At 38.3% G+C, this 20,833-nt stretch overlaps 1 long non-coding RNA gene across 3 annotated transcripts in view; it reads left to right on the top strand.

The window, feature by feature from the left end:
• Window positions 1-1,116, top strand: part of LOC146437844 (uncharacterized) — a 57,893-nt gene extending 56,777 nt beyond the window's left edge. For all 3 annotated transcript variants that reach the window (XR_014851561.1, XR_014851560.1, XR_014851562.1), the window contains exon 3: window positions 677-1,116. This is a non-coding gene — a long non-coding RNA (uncharacterized LOC146437844). The remainder of the gene's footprint in view (window positions 1-676) is intronic.
• The last annotated feature ends 19,717 nt before the right edge of the window (window positions 1,117-20,833 follow it).

The following is a 20,833-nucleotide window of genomic DNA, read 5'->3' as shown; positions in this document are numbered from 1 at the left end:
TGCTGATGAGGAAACTGAACTTCAGCAGAACTTCAGGATCTCAAACCATGCTTTTACCTAGTCTGTGTCTGCCCTAACAGTATCCAGGTCGTTTCTTCCTCCATCTCCAGAAGGTTACTGAATATTCTATCTACTCCCAGGCTGCTGGACCTATTTCTAACATTATAGTGTGAGGTTCTTGGGCTGGCTTGTTTTTTTTCTTTCACACTGATCTACCACATGAGAATTCTCTCTAGTTTTCAGTCATTAGCATGTTCTTGTTTTGAAACGAGGTGTAACTGATGATAAATGTAAAACCAATAGGCCTAACCTTGAGAAATTTAATTTCCAAATTTAGTTCAAATCAATATTATTTAACAGCACATCTAAGTGACATCTCAATTTTAACAATTTCTTCATGTATTTTTACATTTCTGCAATTTTCCCTATTTTTCAGCTTTGAGCTTGTCCTGTGATGTGGTCCCATTATTTGGAGGATTGATTAGATTGATACAAAAGGATCTCTTTTATACTGCCTGTTTTTAGTGGACACATGTTGTATCTGATGAAGTCATTCAACTACTTGTCTATTTTGAGTGTGCTCTGTCCTTGTTTTTTTTTTTCCTGTTTAAATTTTTCATACTGTTGAAGCCAGGCTTGTGTGTTTATAGGCTTATTCCTTCTCTGTCCTTTTTAGCTATAATCACTCCACTCGTTGCTTACAGCTGTGATTTCACTGATCCTGGGTTATTTTATTGTCATGCTGGATGTAAGATTTCAACTTCTCCAGTCTTTGAAGGAGTTGAAGACAGCAGTAAGTTTAGAGGATTGGGTAAAAGAAAAGGGATAAAGAGAGGTGCTGCATAATTTTTTGAATATGAGAGGAACTGTTGCTTCAAAACCTTGGCATTTCAAATCTTCCCTGACAAGAAATGAAGAAAAAACTGGTGATGGTCGGGCATGTATTGAGTGAAACTGTTTAAATAGTTTTCCCAAATGGTCACCCCATATTTTGGTTCTTCTTTCGCTGTGATGATTCTTTGAGATTGTCTGTTGTAGTTATTTTTCAACAGGGGTTGATTGCCTTCTCTTTGTCAGTGATGATGAAGAGTGGATAGATTGCTTTTTGTTCTGCTATGGCATATCCTGAGTCTTGCTTTGATTCCTGAAGGATCCTTATCCTTAGAATCAGGAAAGGTAGCTTATTTTCACCTTCTAGATTAATATTTGATGTTTCATTCATGTTCTGTAAATGCTGTAATGTGTTATAACTGTTTGTTCTAAATTGACTTTCTCTGCCATGGTTGGGAGAATTGCTGCTGTTGCCACACTTTATGTGGATTAAGTTCTATGTAGGACATCACTGTTGTGAAGTGGTGGGGTGGGCTAGGAGAGACCTGTTTTCATTTTCTGCTCTCCACTTGCTATTAACGAGTTTGTTGGGTTAGTCAGTCTCCTTTTCTTGTTCTTGCTCTCTTTCCATACAGTTCACATTTTCCTTCCCACAATCTGTCATTCTACTTTTCTACTAAACAGCAAAGATCCATTTGTTACAAATTTAAAAATAAATGTTAAACAACCAGGAGTAAAGAAAATTAACAGACAGCCAAATAGTTTTTACTGATGATCTTTCCTGATCTCTGTCTCGCTGCATAAATAAGGGAATAACTAAATTACCACCACATTCAGAGATGAGCAAAATGCATATGTGAATGTTTATTAGCTTTCCACTTTGGAGATTTATTTCCCTGCTTGTTTAAATATTTTGAGAAACACACTGCAACATTTAAACATGAAAAGTATACATTTCATATAGCTTTCCAGTTTCTGCTCTTCTATGGATGAAATCAAAAGTATGCTGGCCTCAAAGCATCAGCATTTCCAGCCTGACCTCTGGATGCCTACTGAGCAGTAGTGAAAGAATTTTGAGGAGAAAAAAGCATGTTCCATACTTGCATTTAATCAAGAGATGTTGCTGTCCCCCAGGTTTCTGCATCTCCACAAAATACTGATTTTAGGGCCAAACTTTAGACATTGCTTCAATAGGTAATCACTGACTCAAAAGTTACAGTTGATTATTTTAAGTAGAAGACAACGTGAAAAGCTGATCATGGAAGATAACTTGGGTCTAAGTCATTCCTGGGTGATTCAATTTGATTTCTGTGTAAGGATTTACTGAAACAGATAAATGATTAGAGTAACTGAAAGAGACTTAAAGTTTTCTTGACTGGTTGAAGAACTGAGGGGCACAAGCTTAATGAGAAGGCAACTAGTAAAGAGTTTACTAGAAATTTTCTGTTGTGATGGAGAGGGAGGCAAAATGGGAAGCTCAAACAGGTGAGAGCTGGGTATCTTTCACCTGGGATGATGAAGGAAATATCAGGGAAATGAACACTCAGGTCCAGATTACCAGAATTTTTCATGAATCTCACAAATTTGTGTAACTCCACAGTTACAATGTCAATGTCTGTGCTATAGAAAATCAAAATGAATATGTAAGTATTATTCTGCTCTCGGTAGTAAGCACTGCTGTACTCTTTCACATCCCTTCAAATGTTGATTTTGAGCAGAAAGGAAGCCCTTCTATCTTCTTCTGTATAGCTGTGTAAGAACAACTTTTTATCTGGTTTTTTGTGAGAAACACAAGATCTAGAATACTGCCTATAAAAGAGGTTATTTGGAATGACAGATAATAAACCAGCAAATGTTGGGCTTTGGGAAAGGAAGTAAAAGATTAGAGGGAAATTGGTTGTTAGAACTCTTCCTGCACTCAGTTTTGGACATTAAAAAGAAAAAACAAACTAAAACCTTGGAGGGACTTAAAACACAAAGGAAGAACAAAAAATGGGAAACGGAAAGTTAGGTTTTTTTGACTGGAGCTTGACTTGTTTGCTGTGGCAAGCAATGACTGAAAGCAATAATGAATTCTTGGTATCGAAGCTTAAAGTTTTTCCTATAAGAAAAGAAATTATTTTGGCCATAAATAAATTCAAACAAGAAATGAGAAGATTATAAGCATCACAGAGAGATTTTTCTGTAAAAACTCTTAGGTCTAGGCTAGGCATTGTGTACTTACTTTGAATCGCGTGAGATTGTCTAGACTGAACTCTGTGACCAAAGTCATAGGACAAGTTGAGGTCTTCAGTGTTTGGGGATTTTTTAAATATATTGTAGTCTGATGTTATTGGCATGTCTGCCTTTTCTTGTGATTCATTTCTGTCTATTGCTGTGTTTACATCACTGGCTCATTTGGGTTTGAATTTTTTTGTTGTTGTTGTTCAGCAGGATATTTTTCAGTGTATTGGGTGGAGGTGGTATCAGAATTACTGAATGTGGTATTTGCTGGGGACTACCTCCCAGGATATGAATGGACTGCCAAAAATGTAGGTACTTCAGGAACATAGTCATGGTTAGTATGTCTCTTTCCCCAAACAGACAGTTTGGTCCTGACCTTCCAGTGTAAACAGCCAGAAGAACTGTAATCTGTTATTTTGGAAAAGGCTCTGTCCTACAAACATTTATCCTCAATAATAAACTCCCCCAGAGATGAAGTAGTAGCATAAACACGCAAGGTATATTGACATCAGGCTTCTGAAATTCCCACCAGCAAAATATTTTAATACAAGTAAAAGTCTAATACTCTTAACCTTAATAGTTTTCTTCTGTTTAGTACTCATGACTCAAGACCGCCAGCATAGCTGCTTACTGAGAAGGAAAGGTTTTTTACACATACTTGTAGTAGAAATATCAGTGGTTTAGTGTTTTGGTGTTTTGTTTTTTTTTTTTACCTGTAGTGGGGGACACTTACTGTATTTTATCTATGAAGTTGTACTGATGTGAGGTGAGAACAATCCTGCTAATCTCAGTGGGGAGTTTGATAGAAGAGAGATGACTAAATGATTGTTTACAGATATAAAATGTGATACCTGTTGGGTCTGAATTTTTCAAAGAATGTATGTCGCCTTCTGTGATTTAAAAGCCTAGGAATTGCTACAGAACTCAAATAATGCTTTCAAAGAAAGCTTTTCAGACAGAGAAAATAAATCAATCGGGCAAGAACAACCTTTATACAAATGTCTAAACAGATCAAAATCAACCTGAAAAATGAGCTGTGTGCTAAACTCCTTGTACTTCACCAGTGGGATTTGTAGAACTGCAGTAATATGGGAAGAGGAACATAAGCCTGAGTTACTTTGCCTCAGGCAGGCCTACTTAATTTAACCCTGTCTTACTCTACTCCCAGTTTGACATGCTGCCAGATGGGCGTCCTGACATCTCGCATTCTATACCCACATGAAAAAAATACTACTGCAGATTTTTAAAATATGAAAAATTTGGGGTTGGTGGAGAAAAACAGAGTGGTATTTCAGAACAGAGGTATTTTTTTGATATTAAAAATATGTTACTCATAAACATTTGCTCCAAAAGGAATAACTTATCTTCATCAATTTTTGCGTGGGAAAAGAGGGAGAGCAGGACTGAAAATTGTTTCTTTATATTTGCTTGAGGTATTTTGAGCAAAGAGAATAATACTAACACTCCCTGTGGCCCTGTTTCAAGTGTGACTCATATTTAATTTGTGTCTCCATTGACTTTAGTTTGCTAAATTGTATCTTTGCATGTCTTTGGTCTTTGCTTGTTTTTTTTCTTGTGTGTGTGTTTTGTTTATAAAAGTGGTGATAGTACTTATGGTGCCCTTTCTAGGTCACTTTGTAAAGCAAATGCAGGTACAGTAAATTGGCGAAGCACAGTTTTGTGAAGGGAACTTCATCGGTTGGTGGTATTTGCCATCTGCCTTTCCTTAAAAAAAAACCTCTCTTCCCCCAGTGCTTAGAACCAACCATTGCACTAAACCAAATTCCAGTAGCTGCACTCTGCAAAACTGTGCACAGTTTTGCTCATGTAACCATTAAATGAATAAGGTCTTTTGCATTTGATTGATATCAAAAGTGAATAGAAGCACAGAATGATGGAATGTGCTCAGTTGGAAAGGACACATCATCATCATTGGGTCCAACTCCTGGCCCTGCAGTGGACACCAATGAGTCACACCATATCCCTGAGAGCATTGTCCAAATCTCCTTGAACTCAGGTTTGGTGCTGTGATCACTGCCCAGGGGACCCTGTTCCAGTGCTTGCCTACCCTGTTACATATATGTCAGCATTTAGATATTTAGGGAGCAAATATTTAAACACTAGGTGTGAGGGCTGAAAATCTAGGGGGGAAAAAAGATAGATTAGTGCTGTGGAGGCCAAAGCAAATAAAACCGCTTTAAAATTATGTTTCTAGAGTATGTACACAGTTTTGTGCTTGTGTTTTAGGCATCATCAGTTAGCTCAACCAAGCAGCCTGGATATAGGTATTCAATAAAGAGTAAGAGTTGGAGATAAATGCAATGCTTAATTTTTAACTCCCAGCAGAAGTCTTCTGAAATAATCTCTTGGTATGTTAGAGCTGGTGACAGTTCAGTTACTTGTATTTGGTCACACTGGTGCATTTTTACCATACATTTAATTTCTGTTTTTGCTCTAGATATTGGTGGTGTAAATTTATTAAAAGAGCAGCATGTTTTGAAATCTTGGGTAGTTTTGGCATTTAATTCCTTCTTAAAACTTATGCTCTCTGTCTTTAGCACCCTTGTTTTTTCACCTGTAATGGAGACATCCCAAGGATGTTACAGTATAATTGACTCCAGTGTGAATGGAGCCCTGAGACACTGAAATGGCAGTGGTGCTGCTTGGCTCTGCAAAATGCTGCCAGAAACCCAGCTTTTGTTAGACTACAAGTGGAAAAGAGCCAAGGAAGAAAATGTAAGCAGCTGAAGACAAGGGGTAATATCAAAAGAGGAAAGGCATTGTGCTGTGCCTAAGACTGGATCAAACCCCTGGGACCTGCTGTCCACCTCCCTCCTGCCACAGCTTAGCAGAGAGGGGATTTCAAGCATTCAGAAAGATGAAAAGCAAAATACCAGCTTTGTGCAAGAGGAAGATAGACCTGGGCCATTGTTTTCTGGCTGCACAGCTATTTAAGCTACAAAGCAAGGTTGGGATTGGGCTGTTGCTGAAAGCTGTTCAGCTGCTGATAGTCTGAGGGCTGAGGGTTCCAATCTCCCAGCAGAGGTGGGTGATGTCAGTCCCTGCCGAGTTAGCAGCTAAGCCTCCTCTAGAGGGCTTAGGCACTGCTTTCTGAATTCCACCACACGACAGGTCTCATGTTCTTTCTCAGTCAAGACCCTTAAAATAGGTGTAGCAAAGTTTTATGTTGGGTTAGGGTCAAGGAATCAGCATGCCAAACCCACTGAGTCAAGGATGATGGAAAAGGATTGTTGCTCTTTCTTACCTCTACAAGCCTTGGGAAAGACAGGGTTTTGTTAAACATCAGGGGGAATCAGAACAAAGCTCCCTGACTGCTATTCATGTGCTGCACGGAAGTACCCCCTTCTATGGGAATTGGTTTGCCACTGAAATGGAATCAGGGAATAACTGGGGGAAGTCATCCTGAAAAGCACCATTGGAAAGCTCCAGGATAGAGCAAGCTGTCTGTAGGAAAGAAGATGGGGGTGAGGGGGGGTGGTGATGTTAATAATCATCAAACAAATACAAAAGATCAGTCAAAGAGAAAATATATAGCTCCCATGTGGTGCTCTCCTTTTAATTCCTGATTTTTTTTTTTTGTTGTTGCTGGAGAGTGGATATGTGGTAGTTCAAGGCTGTTTTTCAGCAATATTAATGGGGGTTGTATAATTTAAAATGCATTCCTGAGTCCTGTAGATTTAATGGTTTCTAGGAATTGGGGCTGTAAGCCTGTTCCTGTGCTCACATGTAGGCTGCCAAATTTAAATTTCAGTAGTTAAATGTGCAGTTTCTGAGTGAGAGAATTCCTGAAAATCTGTACACTTGTTGCATGTGTGGACAATCACTGATTTTTTAAATTGTTTTCCTTTTTTATGGTCTTGCAGCTTTCATTAGCTATATGCAGAAGGAATTTACTGTCAATGTCAGTGGATTTAATTCTGCATATATTTGTTTTGTTTAGATCTGTGCTCTTTTTTTATTGGAAACTTGAGACAATACTGTTATTCTGTAAATGAAGCCTAAAGTTATTTTTCAATTTCTGTGGTGCTGTACCACATAATCTATCAGACAGAGGCACAACAACGTATTTTTGGTGAATGCTGCATGTATGTGTCCTCTTCTTTAACTGAGCTATATCTGGCTCCAGAAGTAGTGCCCACTGCTTGTGTGCTGAAGACTTCCCACTGGAAGAATCCCAGAGCTAGTTTATCTATAATTTCTGGGATACCAAACTTTTAGGAGATTTTGGCACTTGAAATTGGGACCTGTCTCTCTTGTTATAAAACAAAGGAGTAGGGAAAGGGTCTCTGCTTGCAGATGGCTTTGCCATGATTCCCATCCTTCAGCATGTCTTTAGCTTTCCATCTTCTCTTTTCTGAGCAAGGCATGTGAGATTAAGAAGCCATTCCTGTTTTTTCCACATTAGCTTTGCATCAAGACACCATGCTTGTTTTTATGTGATGAAGCATGAACATTTTTCTTGCATGTTTTACTTTTAAAGTCTATATAAACACATTTACATTGCATTTTCACTTAACTTACTGACATTAATGAAGTTTTAGGATACAGTTTTAGGGAGGAAAAAGCCCTCTTTCTTTTTATGTTTTGTTGAAATTTGCTTTTGTTTTGTCTAAAGTTTCTTAATTTAATGTTCTCTGCGTTTAAATGAAAATATGCAGTCACAATTTGCTTTTGTTCTTTGATGATCAAACTAGAGAGCACAGACCTCTGTAAACAGAGAGGATAACATTGTTCTAGAACCACAGAGAATCTCCAATCAGATCAGAAAAACTCTTCACCTTTCCATCAGTTTGGCTTGTCACTTATGTCTCATCTCTGTTATTGAGTGCATCTGGTATTTGAACTAAAGAACAGCTCACATGTGGTTCCAGCATTCTGTGATCCTAATTACAGACTGCTTCCCTTGACTGACAGCTGACACTCATGGTCAATTTATTATATTTGTACCTCCCACCGTTCCATCAAGCCTGAAGCAATAACCAAGAATGAAAATAGGGTAACTGTTCCCACTGGGAGTGAGAAGGGAAAAGCAAAAAGAGCATTTGGCTGACTTTTGATGATTTCAGTGGTATTTTCCAACTGAAATTTCCTTGAGAATGACATATAGAATAAATGTATCAGGATGAGCACAGGATATTGGCATGAAACTGTTCTAGGTGTTTCACAGAAGAGAACTAGATTGTCTTCCAACTCACCTGGTTTTCTGGTATATCATTTTCTCTGCTGTTTGGCCCTGCACCATTGCTCCTCTATCCCACACTTTGCACATTCCTGCCCTGCAGCTGGAAGGAAGGCTGTACTACTTCCTTCTCCCATAAAAGCATTCTCTCCAGAACTTTAGAAAAGGATGGCTTTTTCTCTCATCTTGAATTCAAACAATGTGAAATCCAGACTGTTTAGTCTTTATTTTTACCTATATGCGAGGGCTATGTATAATGCACATGGAGAAAGCATATATATGATATTTAGCAACTGTCTGAGTTGCTTTTTCGTGTATTTTCCATAATGGCAAAGTAACAAACAACCTAGGAGACCTTAAAAGGTTGTATATTTTTTTTCCTTATGAGGAGTCTGTAGGTGTAGTTGTGGAAATTACTGGGGCAACACTTTGAATAAGGTTCTCATCTGGCCACAGAAAAGATGCCAGAGGTAGGGTGCTGCAGTATGAGTTCCCATGCAGGCTCTTGATAATAATCGTCCTAGGTCTGGAAGGATTACCTGGTGCCTCCTGGGTCCTTCTGCCATGCAATCCCATTCCCTGCTGGAAAGTTACCTGCCTGGCAGTGTCTGCCTGCAGAAAATGTCCTAAGGGTGAGGAAGTTAAATGCTCCCTCCTGTGCTCATAAGCTCTGGAGAAAAAAGGAAAGGGGGTTGGATATCTTCCTGTCTCAGCAGCACCTGTGTGTGGGCTGTGTGGTGTTTGTGCACATCCTACAGCTCAGCACTGCCTGAGCCCTGCAGGTGCAGGACAGAGAAGGGAATGCTAGACGTTCCCAAAGTGGCTTTTTGAAGCACCAGGAACAGCACATCAGATGTCTGGGCTGTTGAGTCTATCAGATATAATCTCTGTGTAGTGCCTGGATGCTGAACTGGAGCAATGAGATAACAGAGAATGAAATGGACCATGGAAAATATGACTAGAAAATACTGGCTAGATCACCTAATTCATCAGCCTTTCAAAGCAGGATTGTTCTCAAATGTATTTGCTGGTGTGTTGTCCAGTTTTGTTTTAAAGAAGCCCATTAAAAGTTTAAACTGAATATTGTACTTGAGCTTGGAGTGAATGTGCTCTGCATGATCTCTGTGACACTGCTGCATAATTTAGAATTCTTGCCATGCTATTAATAAATCTAGACAAAGACCAGATGCAAGCAAGCTGTAGCTGAACTCAAGAATCTGCAAAAGCTGGGTTAACCTCTTTAACAGCAGAACATATGGCTGTTACATTAACAGCCATCTTTTTTTTTTTTTTTTGCCAAAGTGAAGCATTTTATTGAAAGCATGAGGAAAAAAAAGCTAAGAACAGAAATAAAGCATGACCTTTGATATGAAGTCGTCTCTTTGACAGTTTCACCATTTAGTATAGATTGATGGGTCTATACATCCAAACTGCTGTTACAATTTTACAGCCTACACTTCTGTTTTACTTGGTGTCTCGTTTTTCATTCTTTTCTATGTTTAAGTCAGAAGAATTTTAGGCAAAGCATATATGAATGTTACATGGTTATATATTTGAAGAGTAACAATCACAAAGTCTTTACAAATGGCAACCGTCTGATTAAAAAAAAGTTGTGTCACAGTGTAATTATTTGGGGTTTTTATTTGAAAAAAAGCAGTTTGAGAAACTTCTCATGATAGTCAGTAAACTTTCTTGTTTCATATTGGAAAATTTATCCAACTATTTCTTGGGGGAATCTTGGTAATGCATTTTAACCTATAGCAAGGCACACTGTGAAATTTTCTTTATTGCAGTACAGAAGGACACAATAACTATTTCATTTGCATGAATGAACAAACATAATGCAAACATTTGTGAAAACTTGTTCATCCTTTTTGAGAGGCTCTTGAGAACAGCCAATTACCAGCAATCTCTGATGCTTCTTGACTAATTGTACTTCTCCACAAAAGTGCTTTCTGCAAATCTCTGGGGAGAAGACACAGAAGAATATTTTTCTAATTTTTTTTTTCAGAATCTTCCGATGTAACTCTCTGTTTTCAGTACTCATATAGGCCTGTGTTCCACAGGTAGGCCAATTTCTTTGGGGCTCAGCTCATGAACTTCAGGTCATTTTTTTTAACGCAAAAGGAAGAGATTGGCATAGATTTAAAACAAATAACAAACCCATAATTGTGGGTGTTGGGTTCCTTTGGAGAAAAACTTGGGACAGTGTAAGTTTTCCAGTTAATCAGTGTAGTTTTGTGTATTTGATGCAAAGTTGTATGTGTCTTCATAGTTTTGACTAATTTAGACTGACTTCTTAGATTTCTTTTAAAAGTTGTTGCTTGAAAACTTCTTGAAATCCTTGTTAGCTATATCGTGGATTATTTATATTGCTCTTACTCAGAGACTGAAAAATTTAACAAGCTATTTTCTGGTTAGTTTAATAAATAGTAATTCCCAGGATATCTTTTGTACTCAAACATACAGTCCTAGGCAGTGCTTTCATTGTTTGGGGCCCAAATCTGTGTTTTTGATGTGAAAAGAACACATTAATAATGGTTTTGAGACCTTAACATAACATTGAAATATTTTCATGGCAAATAAATTGTTGAAATAAAATAGTGAAGGTAGTTTAATTTCAAAAATCAAATTTATTTCATCCAAAGGAAAGTAGAATAACGTTTTCTTTCATCTTGTTTTCCATGCTATATTATTTTAATGTTTTTATTTTTGCATGCATAGCATATACTACTAATAGGTCATGATTTATCTCAAGTACACGTGAAATTGAAGGTAATGAGGGGAATCTACTTTGCTAGTTCACAAATAAATTCTCAAATTGTGTGTGCAGATAATAAGGGAGAAATTTTTTTTGTAAAGGGAAATTTTGTCATTATTGCATTGAATATGAGAGAAACCAAGGTACTAAGTAAATTGATTTCTTCAAGAATGTTAATCTAGAAAGGAGAGTTTCAGCCATTCTCTGGCGGTCAGTGGATTGTCAGGAGGAAAGCAACTTTGTTATGTTTCAGCTCCAGTGAATCTCATAATTTTCATTATGCTACTTGATTGCTCAAATCCAGGTGTGTTTTATTTACATACATTCATACATTTTTTTTTTATAGATTTTTTTTTAAATGTCATTCTGGCTTTGTTCCTTAAGGTCCCAGTCAGGCAAAGTCTTATGCACCTGCTGCAGCTACCTCTGAATGCCTTACAAACCAAGTTCCTAAAAGATATCATATGTGGAACAGGGACTTCTCAGCTTTCTGCAAAATGTGCTTGATAAATCATTGGTCATGTGGCCTCTTTTAGGAGTTTGTGCTGGAATAATCAGGCTGCTATTTAGACTTTCCGAGCCATCGCTCCAATTTGCCTTGTGCATGTATTTGAAAGAAGTTTATATATTAATTTGGATTTTCTTTTCATTGCCTAGTGAGTTGGTGTATCACCTTAAGCAGAATGAACGCAGTAAAAACCTACAGTGATGTTATTTGGCATGTCAGCCATTTCAGAAGTAGTAGGAGAAAACTATCAAGCTCAATTACTGTAATGATTAAGAAAATCCAGGGTTGCAATCACCCTTTGGTATCTAGTGTAGAAGAGATAACAAGCTCAGTTCCAGTTGTATGACATTAATCAGAAGGCTCTCTTTGCTCAGCAGTGTGGTTTTACACTGCTCTGTCACAACCCACTCAACAAATGGCTTCACACAGAGCAACCATAGTCAAGAGAAGGGCAGTGCCAACATCTGTGTGTGATAACCTGGCTTGCTAATTGTAGGTGAGCACCTTCTGGTACCTTTGCCCAGTGTGCTATCTGTGAGGTGATTTACAGGTGCATGTATCTGATGCCTTACAAAAGGATTTTTCCCATCTCAACTGAATTAAAGGAGAGGTCAGAGGGTAGCACACAGCACCAAAACACCTGGGAATCCAACATCTGATCAAAGCCCTGCTGTGAGCACCTAAAGTTAGCTTTTCTTGGCTGCAAGTGCAGAAAGTTAAGCACATTTAATGGTGTTTTTCGAGTCTTTTCCATTCTCTCCTGCTGTCATCTCGAAATCTGGTAATTCATCTATAACTGGTGAGGCAACATTATTCATTGGGGGAATTTATTTGGAGAAGGGATTTTTTTGTTGGTATTTCCTTCTTGTTGACATTTCTTAGCACTGAGTGTGGTGTTCATGGTGCTGGAGCTTGTGAACAGCTCATGTCTGGGATGGGGACCACACCAGCAGTGCCTGGCTCTTGAAAGTTCCTGGCTTCCTGGGTGTCTTGTAATTCATGGTAGCCCCCCAAAAATGAGCATATTGGCACTCTGTAGAAAGGAAAATACCATGTTTTGTGTTGTAGTGGCTTGTGCAAAGTATAAATGAGGGAATGAATTACCACCTGAATGCTTGGGCCAGGAGCTGAATTTTGATGATTCTTATGATCCTTTCAACTCGGAATAGTCTGTGATGCTGTAATTTTATGGTATTGAAACAACAGAGGAGTAACGTAACTGGAACCTTCTAAGACTTAAATACAGGATTGTTTATGCATGCTAATTACTAATGTCTAAGTATAAGGATTTAATATGATTAGGCTGGAACTTGCCAAGTTTCAATAATAACCACACAGTTTAGAGTTGCGTTAATCTGAAATTAAAATATAAAATCTGATAGTTTGTGGTTTCCAAATTGCAACTCTTCCGTAATTTAGCTGGACTTAAAAATTTGCTGTCCTGTTTTCTGTCTTAATGCATGAACATTGTCTAAGAAACATTTTTTGATGCCATGGTGTCTACTATTCTCTTTCATGCTGAAGTTCACGAAACATTTTTGAGTCCCTGCACTTGCTTTTTTTGCCTATATGCCCACTTTGGTCTAAGCTCTGTCTTCTAGTGCACAGCTACAGTAAGGGAAGAGTTGTTACTCTGTGAGAGTGGGTGCAGCAGAGAGATTTATGATTGTTGCCTGTGTTTATATAACCCTTAGGAAATCTTGTCAATTACTGGAATTCATCTTTATTATAAGGAGAATTCCCCTCTGTCCCTAAGTATTCTACTCACAAACACCCTCTTCTCTTGGACCTTGCATTTTGTAGCAGGGAATTTAATCTCCAGTTCTTCAGCACCTTGTCCATCACTTTGCTCTTCCAGGTCTGCCAACCATGTCTTATGCTCCAGTGACACAACCCTTGGTACTTGGCCAAGTGTTTAGATTAACCTGGACCGCCGAAGCGATGACATGAAATTTCCAGAGTAGCCATGATATTTATCCAGGGAGTCGAAGGTCTGTGTTCTACTTCAGTAGAAGCGTTCTTCTCCTAGGTGTTCTACTTCAGTTTGGACTGGCTACCTGACATCTCATCATGTACCATAATGATTCAAGCAGGAATTTGGGAAAGGGATCATAGACCTCCTGAACAGTGAGGGAGCAAACTGAGCAGCAGGTCTGTGGCAGCAACACTATCTTTGCCAAAATACTTGAATCGAGTGGGTGGCTGGTATGAATGGCACTGAGGTCTTATGTCTGTCTTTCATCTAGGTATTATACTTCTATGAATTGCTGGTTAGCATATTTTGAAAGCAGAACAGGTCTTATTTTTATGACCTGGTACGATGTAAGGACAGCCGGCATCTATTAGTCTTGAATTATAGATTCTGGTTTTTTCATGTTATCCACTTCCAGTTAGTAAGAAAAGGCATTTTTATTTAATTTCCTGTAAAATTTCCTAATTAGAAAAAAGGTCTTTTTGAGACCCTACAGGTGCCTCAGATAAGTTGCTTAGCCAGATTTTTCCAACTGTGCCTCATGCTCAAGTGTAGTAACATTTGCAATTTATGCCCATCATTGCCTTAGAACATAGATTAATAAATGTATGGATCTTTCTCATCTTGGCTTTCTAGATGCTGTAAATTATAATTAAAGAAAAAACAATTCCCCTGTTTTATTTTTGCTGTAGGTATAGTAATGCTAAGAAAAAGGAATTTTCTGTCTGCTTCCTTGGCTTCTTTGTCATGGTATATGATGTTTTTAACCAGACTCCATGTCGATAGAGCTTTTAGGGCTTTTTAGCAGAGTATGTACATTTAGAATGAAATGGGTGACCTGTAATCTTACAGAGTGGAGAATGGATGCTTCTAAGTGAGGTAGCAAGGATTTCTCACTGAGGATGTAATGCTAGCTGCTTTCAGCACTATATCGGCTATTCCAGAGAGAAATTTATTCATGCATGACATTTGTGCTGTTTTTGGACAGAGGTGATGATTTCAGGGCTCCAATATTATAGTATCTCAAAATCTGTAAAAACCTTTTCATTCACTAGTCTGTCATGCAGTAATTCACTAATTTCTGTGTGGCAACTCCCTTTAAGTTCTTTCACTTAAAAAGACCATGCTGTTGGTCATAAATGAGAGTTTTCCTGATAGCGTTTTTCTTTTTGGTGGAGAAAAATAGATAATTCCAGTGTAAAATGATTTGGAGATTGAACTTCTAAGGTTGTATTTACTGGAGGCCATTATTCTTCTAAGAATGCTCTCTAGACACTTTTAGAAAGAACTGTGATACTTGAAATTTGAAAGTGGTTTTATTTGTGTTCTTGTTTGCTGTGTGTAGTCAGTGGGTTTTGTTAGTGAAGGCAAATATTCTGTCAGTCTTGGATCCCTAGTAATATTGCCAAGCTGTTGTAGGATTTTGGCTTCCTGAACAATCTGGAGCCACAGGCAGTTGCCCATGCTTAAAGACGGTGCTGTTGTCCAGAATCCTTGCCTAATTTTCATACATGGTTATGTGAGCCATATATGCTTTAAAATATCTGGAAAACAGTTGGGAATGGAATGAATTAACTTTGAGATTTGGTCAGAGTGGTGAGAAGTCACCCCTGTGACTAAGAGGTGTTCTTCATCTGAGCTGTTGGCAAAGAGTCTGTGCTTACTCAGGCCATGCGGATTTCATTGATTTCAGTCCTAGTCTGTAAGGAGCAACCTTGAGATGGATTTCAGCATTTGAACTATGGTGGAAGCTGATCATGAGTACATTGAGCTTTTCAGGCCGTTGTGGCCATCTGTTTTCTTGCTAACATAATTCAAAGTGCTGGTTATGCTGTGTGAAGTAGAACAAAGATAACTTGTAATGAATGCTCAACCAATTCAATGTATTTTTTGGCTTTTGTACAAAAGCCAGAGTCTCTTGCATACCTTCAGATTTTGAAAATATCTGTGAAATTCCTTCAGCAAAAAAATTCTCATTTGTGTATATGCACTCTTCTGCAGGTAGGGAATTTTTGCACTCATTTTGCGTTTCTGTTAACCTCATTTTATGCTGTGTATTTGGCATTTTTATTTTATTTTTTTCTTCTTTTTGTAATATAGCATGCCATGGCATTGACAGACTATTAAATGCCACTGTCTGCCACCATATCAGCTTAGGGCAGATCTAACTGAGAAAGTGCTTAAAACGCCAATGATTTTGCTACATGAAGACTGCCAGTGTTGCAGTAGACCTGGATTTGAGCTATGGCAGTAGGAAGCGCTGGAAGATTGTTTTTTATTCACTACAGTCATGGGACTGTCTTAATTTTTTGATTGGATGAGCTGTGCTGCAAAAGAGGGTAGTGTCTTTGCAATTCTACATGCAATTTGATATTCAAAGCTATGTGTAGTTAAATGTTCTTTCTGTGAATTTACAATAACAGCAAGGTAATAAGTCTCTCTCTTTGTGGAGAATAAATATGAAAAAATGGCTCTTCTAATGAATGTCTATTTCACACCCAACTATTTTCAATGCATACTTTGTCCAGTGTTCACTGACACTTTGCTCGATTGTTTTATAACTCAAATTTCATCTTGGGAGTTACAGGCCCATTGTAAATTCATTTGAATGACTTTGGATGGTCACCAGAAGTTGCTGTGGATCCCTGTGAGTGCTCATCTCGGAGTGAAGATGTAGTGGTACAACCTTTGGGAGATCTTTCATTAATGAGAAACATAGAATTATGAAATCTGCATTCACTTAAGCCTGCAACTATATTCTTGTCTTTATGCATGTGACTGCCTTGAGGCTTTTACTTGGTCTGTGTCTGAGAATCTGAACCTAGCTCTGTTTAAAATAATAGGAAAAGTAGTAGGTAGAAGAATGGGGCAGACTGTATTTGGAATCTGTTGTTGCTCGTACTTAAATCTGTAATGAGTTCATGTGTAGACCACATTAGTACATACTCATAGAATTACAGAATGGTTTGGGTTGGAAAGGATCTTAAAGGTCATCTAGTTCCAACCCCTTGTTATGGATAGGGACACATGTAACTTGACCAGGTTGAATTCTTGCTGAGCATTTTAAAAAGTATTTTGTACTCTGGGCAAACAGCTGAGAACTAAGGACTAAGGACAAGCAGGTAAATGGAGAGCTGGGAAGTCAGAACATGATTTTCAGGTTCTCATTTGAACTTGCACCACATTAGTTACAAGTCCTAGTTCTGAAATGGCTTTCCCCAGGAGAGGGAAAGTATGTAACAGACCAGAGAGCAGCCTTTGCTTGTAAAGGTGCTGTGATGAAAGATATGGAGTATTTCAAGGGGGAAAGAACCCACTATAGGGTGGGGGAAATGTTAAAGGGCTTTTTTTCCCAATTTGTTGAAAACATTAGTGTTTTTTTCTTTTGTGAAGTTCTGTCAGCAGCTGGAATTTTTATACATTGTGCTAATCCTACCTTTATATAAAAGTCATAAATCTTATAAATTAATGCATCAGGCAGTTACCAGAACTCTTCAGTCTGTTTCTTTTTATGGAGTGATGTGACACGTTTTGCAAACAGCAGACCTAGGTGCTCTGCATGAGTTCCAAACTGGATTTGTAGTGATCAGCTCATAGGAATGGACTCTGGCCCTACTTCCAATCGGATGAGAAAATGTGGTTCAAGTTAAATGCAATAATACTGGAAAAAAGATATGAATTACTGACCTTTTGACATTGGATTTTAAAGTTTAGCATAATGGCACTGGGGCCTATGAATGTTTTTATTGGTACTTCCATTAGTTCCCTAATAATCTTGACATTTCCAGCTACATTGCCTTTTCTGGGGTGTAGAAGTCTTTTTTCCATCTCCCTGTTCTTCGAGCATGCAGATATACTTGACGGCTAATTAACAGTTAGTTTTGTTGCTTGCATTGCTTGTGAAATTTGAGGGACATGATTCTGAACTTTCAGCTGCCCTCTAAGACTACATGTGCAACTATTTACAAACATGGGTCACAACTGCTTTGTTTACTCTGTGAAGAAAATAAATTGCTTAACTGCCAATAATTGAAATCTGTTATAGAGGGAAAACAATTTTGAATTTAATACCAAAAAGGCAATTTTTGATACTGTAGGGCAGTAAAATAGTCCACTTGGGGTCTGTCCTAAGAGCAGAAGCATTTATGGGCAGTACAGAATAACCAATATACATTACAGAACAGATTTTTATAAAGATGTTTTCATTAGAGAAAATATCTTTGTAATTTTCTAAAATAGACTTGTTTTACATATTTTCGATAACTCTTGCTGACATCCAGCAAGTTCCAAAGTCCTGGAATTTTCTGGTACAGAGACCAAAAAATAATTGCTAAATGCTTCCAGTGCTCCAGCCCTGAAGCAACATTCTGCAACCAGATGATACATATAAACTCACTTCCCATAAGAGAGCAGTCTAGTGCTGAAGGAAAAAAATATAGCTATGTTTTTACTATCAGATGTTCTTAACCCAAGCATCTGGTTTGAAATGTTCTTAATTCAGAAAATGTCATGTCAAAGAAAGTGCAAAGTACTTTGAAATAATTAGGAACGAATAAGGCAATTTGGAGGAATGGCAAACCACTGGGTTTTTTTGAACACAAGTAATGCTCTTGTAAGAGCTCTGAAAGAGCAATAGTGCTCAAGGAGTCATTCCTGCTGGTACTGGGGGTACTTGAAGCATCAGTGGTGGTGTTTCTGTCCAAAGAAGCCAAAATCCTGAACCCGTTTCACAGATGTCTGTTTTCTTGCCTCTGGGTAGCCAGCTAGGGCCTTGGTTGCTGAGAGGCAGGGAATGGAAATTGTCTAACACCAACAAATGCTTTTGAGGGGTGCTCTAAGAGTTCTCTTTGTCAGTGTCTTCTAGAATTTTAGGAAGCATGTGCTCACTGGAATGACATCAACAAATAACAGCATGGTGCAGGTGTGATGTCTGCCCTTAATGAACTGCCTCATACAGCTCATGCTTTGGCCTGTGATAGTAAGTAAAGGCACTTAAGCTGCACTGAAAACATCTAAATTTGCAGTTTGAAACTTGGCCATGTCACTAGCACAGCGCTTTACTGCAAAAAGCCTTTCTGACCCTCCTGATAAATAGTAATAGAGCTATGAAAATAAGCACCAATGGATCTAAGCTTTTCAGTGCAGGACACTGAGTGAGCGTAGTTTGATACAGTGAAAGACATTCACTCAAATACTAAAGGAAAAATTTGTATTTTTAATGAAAAATTTTGCATCTTTTTAAAATTAAACATGCATAAGCCCAGAGTAAAACTGAATTCTTTTAATACTTTTAAAATAAAATTATTTTACTCTTATTCTAGTATCCTTTCTGTTTGCTGTGAGAGATTACTTCAGCTTCTGCCAGTTCAACTGGCACATGTTTCTACCAACATAAAAGAAAGCAGCTCCTTTCACTGGAAGTTTCCCAGTTTGTACAGGAGAGAGTTGAGTTCTACTCGACCACAGACGTTATCTCTCAACCTTGGTTTGGTGTGGTTTTTGTTTTTTTTTTTTGTTTTTTTTTTGTTTTTTTTTTTTAAGCTATTCTCTGTAGTGACTCTTTGAGCCAGAAATGGCTCTCAGTCCCCATGCATCATTTTTCTTCCAAGGAGGTAGATATTGATCAGTTGGATACCTTCTTGTGGCTCTTGTACCTTACATTTACGTGAACTGTAATATTCCAAATAGACACTTTATTTTAGGATTGATCTTCTTGCAGGGCTTGCTTGTTCATGAACTTACTTCTTGGGGGAAAAAGCATTTTAATGAATTGTTTTTCTTATAAAGACAGTGTAGAGCACATGATGGGCCACCTCCTTTGGCAGCCTCTTGTGAGATTGCTGATTGCAGAGAAATACTCTTTCTTGATACTGTTCTACTTCTGAAGTTTTGTCCTTCTTTTCCTCTGAACTTTGCTTTGGATTAGCCATGATTTCTAGGAAGTGATGTTGATGTGGTTATACTGTGTCTGCTCATGCAGAAATTTCCCCACAACAATTTTTTTAATGTCTTGATAAAGTTAAGGATGGAAATCAAAAACAAAAATATCTTTCTGGTATTGCAAAAGCCAGTGCTTGGGCAAAGGTGAAAAGAATCCAACTGGGAGGCACCTTTATGCCCTGGCACAAAAGTTGCTGTGGAACTTTGTAGTTCTCTTTTCTCTGTGCACTTTTCCAGGTCCCTTGATACAAACCCTTGCTGGGCTGTTAATGCACCTTGGTAGCAGCCAAGCACATGCTGTCTCCCGGCCCCACATCCAGATGGGAGCTCTGGAAGTTGCTGGATGCATTCCAGGGGGCACATTGGGGTGAGAAAGGGGAAAAGAGGAGTTACTGCAGCAGATAGGCACGGAGCACACCAATCTATGTGCCTCCTCTATGCGTGGCTTTTCTTCAGCCACCTTTGTATTTTCCTCCCCAACTGGAGATCTGTCTCTTCCTTTCCAGTATGTTGGTATGATTTTTATTCACCTGTCCCTCCTGCTCCCACACAGAGAGTGTGGTCTCTGAGGAGGAGCCCAGCTGTGGTGTGTGTGCTGGATGGGATCTTGTGGGTTCCCAACTGTGGTCTCCAGAAGGCTTGCTTGTAAGTTGCTGGCGGTCTCTGTTTGCAGCTGCTAAATTGCATTAAAGACTTCTAAAAACAGACTGAATGCTTCTCCATTTAGTTTCCAAGCCAGGAATTGCTATAATTGCTACTTGGCATGTGGAATATAAGTATGTGTGTGCAAATGCACAAGTGTCTGTGCCTGACTGGGAACTGTGTTGAAATGGGGTCTCCAGGAGCAGAGCCACTTTCCTTATCTTTGGCAGAATTAAGAGTTTTGGGGAATACTACCCAGGAATGAATCTTCCTTACCATTTCCCTTTATGCTTCATGGAAGTGAGATTGGATAGTGTTTAGTGGCAGGTCAGGAAGATACTTGCTTGAATAAAGAGATAGTCCAGGTTTTGAAAAAAAAACTGGTTCCCTTACAGCAGCGCAAGAATTCTGTGAATTTTAATTTGCATGATTTTTTACCAAGCCTGATAATAGTTTTAACTTAGTTGTTTTATGTCCTGTAGGGAAAAGGGAAGGTAATTCTTCTTTGATTAATAATTCTAGGCTGTCTGTAGACAGGGTTTTCTCTGAAATTATAAATGCAGGATATTTTAGAACTGAAAGTTCAAAGTATCAATTTAACATGATTTTTTGGGTCTCATTATCCCTCCCAAATGTCCATGCAGTCTCTTTTGGATCATGCAGTGAAGAATCAAAAATGATGTTAACTTCAAACAATAACAACAACAGCACATCATATCTCATGCTCTGTCAAGTATCTAGTTATTCTAGATTTTT

Source organism: Lichenostomus cassidix, chromosome 4, assembly GCF_008360975.1.
Source record: "Lichenostomus cassidix isolate B80296 chromosome 4, HeHo_3.0, whole genome shotgun sequence".
Classification (NCBI taxonomy): Eukaryota; Metazoa; Chordata; class Aves; order Passeriformes; family Meliphagidae; genus Lichenostomus; species Lichenostomus cassidix.
Note: the sequence above shows the minus strand (reverse complement) of the source record. Positions and strands in the feature narration are given on the sequence as shown.